Raw genomic sequence first — 4877 nt, 5'->3', positions numbered from 1 at the left:
TTGTTTATATTTCTGCCAGCTATCACAACCCTTGTGCTGCTTCTTTGCTATGCACTTACCTGGTAGGGTAAGAGGCCTGCTCATTCTGTCCTTGAGTGAATCAGTGAAAAGGCGTCACTCTCGCTTTGCTGACTTGAAAGGCATTCTTTGTTTAGTCTTATGTGGGGGGAAGAAGATGGACCGTTCCCCGCACCTTGTCAAAGACCTTGCTAAAGTCAAGGTAGACAATACCCACAGCCCATCCCTCATCCAAAAAGCAGGTCCCCCTGTCATAGAAGGAGATGAAGTCAAACAGGACCTGCCCTTCATGAGCTCATGCTGACTGGGCCTGATCACCAGGTTGTTCTACAGGTACTGCATAGTGGTACTCTGGATGAGCTATTCCCTGATACTGAAGTCAGACTAACAGGCCTGGAATTTCTTGGATCATCCTTCCATCCCTTCTTATATATGGGGGTTACACTGGCTGGTTTCCAATCTGCTGGTACGTCCCCAGTCAGACAGGACTACTGATAAATGATGGAAAGCAGCTTGCTGAGCATCCCCACCAGCTCTTTCAGCACTCTTAGCTTTGTGCATACCTATGTGGTGTAGCAGGTCACTGATCATCTCCTCCTGCATTGTGGGGGAATCGTTCTGCTCCTGGTCCCTGTCTAGCTTAGCTTAGGAATCTGGATTCCCTCAACATAGATGGTCCTATTACTAAAGACTGAGGCAAAGAAGACATTAAGAACATCAGCCTTTTCCTCATCATTCATCACCACGTTTCCTCCTGCATCTAATACTGGGTGGAGGGTCTTCCTGGTCTTTCTTCTGTTGTTAGTATATTTATAGAATCTTTTTGTGTTGTTCTTCACCATGGAGGCCAGATGAATTTCTAGCTGGCCTTTGGATTTTCTAATTCCCTCTCTGCATAGTCTCACAGCATTTTTGTAGCCATTATGAGTGGCCTGCCCCTTCCTCCAAAGGCCGTAGATTCTCTTTTTCTCCCTGAGCACCAGCCAAAGCTCCCTGTTCAGCCAGGCTGGTCTTCTGTGCCCCCGGCTCACCTCACAGCACATAGGGACGGCCTGCTCCTGCTCCTTCAAGACTTCTTTCTTAAAAAGCATCCAGCCTTCCTTGGCTCCTGTACCCTTCAGATCAGAATCCCAAGGGATTCTGGCAATCAGGGTGTTGAACAAGTTAAAGTTAGACCTTCGGAAGCCTAGGGTTACAGTTTTGCGGAGCCCCCTCCTGGCACCTCTAAGAATACAGAACTCCAACAGTTCGTGGTCACTGTGCCCAAGACAGCCTCCAAGCATCACATCTACCAGCAAAGAACAGGTCTAGCTACATTAAGAAGTTATCTTCAACACATTCCAGGACCCTCTGGGACTGTTCCCTCTCTGCTGTGTTGTAGTTACAGCAGACACCAGGGAAGTTGAAGTCCTCCACAAGAACAAGGGCAAATAACCATGAGATTTCACTCAGGTATTTCTAGAACAGTTTAGCCACTTCACTTCCCTGGCTGGGAGGTCTTTAGCAAACTCCCACAGCAATATCAGCCTTGTCCCTAATCCTGATCCAAATGCACTCTACCTTGTCATCATTATAGTCTAGTTCTAGACATTAATAATAATTCCTAATATACAGGGACACCCCAACACCTCTCCTTTGTCTGCCTCTCCAGAAGAGCTGGTAGCCATCAGCTGTGGCACTCCAGCTATGTGAGGTATCCCACCACGTTTCTGGGATAGCCACTATGTCATAGTTTTCCTGCTGCATCACAGCTTCTAGCTCCCCTTGTTCATTGCTCATGCTGTGTGCATTGGTATAGATGCACCTCAGATGGGTTAACGATCTCAATACCTTTTTGTAAGCATGGGCCCTAATTCCTGCCTGACTCTTCTCAGGTCTATGGCTTCTAAACCATCAACAACCCTTGCCTTTTTGATTCTCTTTCTATCTCTATGCCCTCTGTCAACTGAGGTGGCAGAGCAAGAGTCTTCTCTACCACACCATCCTACAAACCCTGGCATGCATCCCCAAGATTATTTACAGCAGGCACAGTTTTATCCCCTTTCCAATCTGTTTTAAAGCTCTGTCAATGAGCCCTGCTAACTCCTGCCCCAAGATCCTTTTGTCCCTCTCAGACAGGTGTATACCGTTTGTTGCCAGGCCTGCTGTCTTGTAGTTACCCATGATCAAAGAACCCAAATCCCTGCTGAAGACACCAGTCCTGGAGTCATGAACTTACCTGTTGGCTCTTCCTGTTAGTTCCCTCATCCATCACTGCCATTAGAGGGATGGAGGAGAACACAAGTTGCATTCTTGATCCATTAACCAGTTTCCCCAGAGCCCTGAAATTTCTCTTGATTGCTTCTGATGTTCTCATTGCCACTTCATCACTGCCCACCTGGAAGAACAAAAGTGGGTAGTAATCTGGAGGCCTCACCAGGGTGGGAATTTTGCTTATGACATCCTTTTTCCAGGCTCTAGGGAGGCAGCAGACTTCCCTATGAAGCATGTCTGGTCTGCACCCCTCAGGATGGAGTCACCCACAATAGTGACCCATCTATTTTTCTTTCTGGATTGAGTTATGATAGTTTCTCTAGGGCGAATTGGCCTCAGTGGCACTTCTGGCCCATGCAAGGTGTCCTCACCACTATTAGCTGTTTCCTTCTGCAGGGCCCCATAGTGTTCTGCAAGAGCACTGAAGGCAGTGAAGTTCTTAAGTTAACATGTCTGCCCTGCTCATGACTTTGGGCAGGGACCGGTCACCATTGTCCCTGCTCCTGTAAGTTAGCTTGGGAAGGCTGGGAAGCTTTCTGAGATGATAAGGAGCCTTGAGACAATAAGGAATCCTGTGCTCCACTAATGAAGTGTGCCTCCCTAGCCATTTTTGTGGAGAGCAGGCTTTGAAAATACTCACCTAATTCCCTATTGCTCTCCCTGATACTCTTCAATCTGCTCACATCCTCCCTGAGCTCCATCACTTCATCTTGCAGCTGTGCCACACGGCAGAGCAGGTCATCAACCTGCTTATACCAGACACAGCCATGGTTAGAGCTGCCCCCCATTGTCAGCAAAAGGCTGTGGCATTCCCAACAGTCTGTGACCTAGATAGCCACCTCCTTCCAAGGGAGAAACCTTCTGAGTACCCACATCCATTTTGGTGAGTGCTGGGAGCACGGTCTTCCTCTGCCAGGTAGACACTATTACTTCTGAACTGAGCTGGCAGACATCATTACTCTGCCTGTGCACCCTGCCCATGCTAACTGCTGTGCTAACTGCCCTGAGCACTCCTTTGTTTGCTCAACCCACACTCCAGGTTGCTCGGTGCTCTCTGGGGCAGCTTATTTATGGGAGAGGGAGTGGCCTCACTTCTCATGATCCAAGTGGAGCTTGCAGTATAGCAGTGTTTTCAAAGTCCCATGATTGCCTTGGTACCATGCCCCAGCCATGTCCACCTCTCTTGCAAGAGCTGCCAACTCCTGCCAACTTGACATGCACTGATGCAGGAAGAGTGAACCAGGTATAGAGCTCTTAGTCCTTTTAGTCTCTGCACACAGAAGGGGGCTAGCAAGAGGCTGCATCCATCCACACTATTCAAAGGTCCTATTGCATTATAGCAATACATACATGACTGCAGTACCGTTTGCTTCAGCACAGTGATGATATGGCTACAGCACACATTAATCAAAGGATAATCACTTCTTCTAATTCTCCAATAGGTGAGCAAGATTTTAGTGTTGTTTATCCAGAATCAGTACAGATTGGTGTAATGGTATTGGAGCTTGTGAAAATGAAAATCATAAGTATTTGTAATTGTGTTGTAGTAATGTATGATAGTTTGAAAATTTTCTTAGTAATCTTTTTATAAGCCCCAAATTAGTAAAGAATACAGAATATCTACTGTTCTTTGACATCATCAGTTGCAATTTTTCAGATACCTAAACAGATACCTAACAACATATTTTTCAACTATTTTCTCTCCCTTGAGCCTATATTAGCAGGTAGCAGTGATGTATAGTTCAACCTAACAGGGCTGCCAGTGGTGAGCAATGGGATGGTGTGGCAAAACTTGAGGAACCAAGCACTAATGGGAACCCTCATTCTGCTTTGCAAGGTGTTAGCTGCAATGTACCACACCTGAAGTCTTTTTACACTAATGCACACAGCATGAGAAATGAGCAAGATGAGCTCAAAGCCTTGGCTCAGTCCCAGAGGTTTATTGTTATTGGCATAAGTGAAACCTGGTGGGATGAGTCCTGTGATTGGAGTGCCCTGTTGGATGGGTATAGACTCTTCAGGAGAGACAGGCAGGGCAGAAGAGGTGGGGGTCTGGCTTTGTACGTAATGGAAGGGCTAGAGTGTATGGAGCTCACAGTTGGCAATGGCACAGTTGAGAGTCTTTAGGTAAGAATCAAGGGAAAAACAAATAACGTGGATGGCATTGTGGGAATATACTGTAGACATCCTGGCCAGGATGAGGATGCTGATAATCTCTTCTTTGAGGAACTAAGGGATGCTTCCAAGTCAACCGCCCTTGTCCTTATGGGGGGCTTCAACTCGCCAGAAATCAACTGGGAGAAACATGCAACTAGCACAACCTGGGACAGAAGATTTCTAAGCCACCTGGATGACAGCTTTATGGAACAGGTCATAAGGGAGCCAATTAGGAAGAATGCCCTTCTTTGATCTTCTGCTTGTCAACAGAGGGGATCTTGTGAATGAAGTGGAGATTGGAGGTTGTCTCAGACACAGTGACCAGGAGCTGATTGAATTTAAAATCTCTGTTGACAAGAGGAAAACTGCCAGCAAAACTGAACATAAGAAGAGCAGACTTAAGGTTGCTCACGGAACTTCTGAGTCAAGTACCCTGGGAAAACATATTT

General features: G+C 46.7%; 1 pseudogene; it reads right to left on the bottom strand.

Moving 5' to 3' along the window:
- LOC104395307 overlaps window positions 1-3059 on the bottom strand; it is a 196184-nt pseudogene extending 193125 nt beyond the window's left edge.
- Window positions 3060-4877: the final 1818 nt, after the last annotated feature.

Source organism: Chaetura pelagica, unplaced genomic scaffold (assembly GCF_000747805.2).
Source record: "Chaetura pelagica isolate M959 unplaced genomic scaffold, ChaPel_1.0 scaffold8, whole genome shotgun sequence".
Taxonomy (NCBI): Eukaryota; Metazoa; Chordata; class Aves; order Apodiformes; family Apodidae; genus Chaetura; species Chaetura pelagica.
Note: the sequence above shows the minus strand (reverse complement) of the source record. Positions and strands in the feature narration are given on the sequence as shown.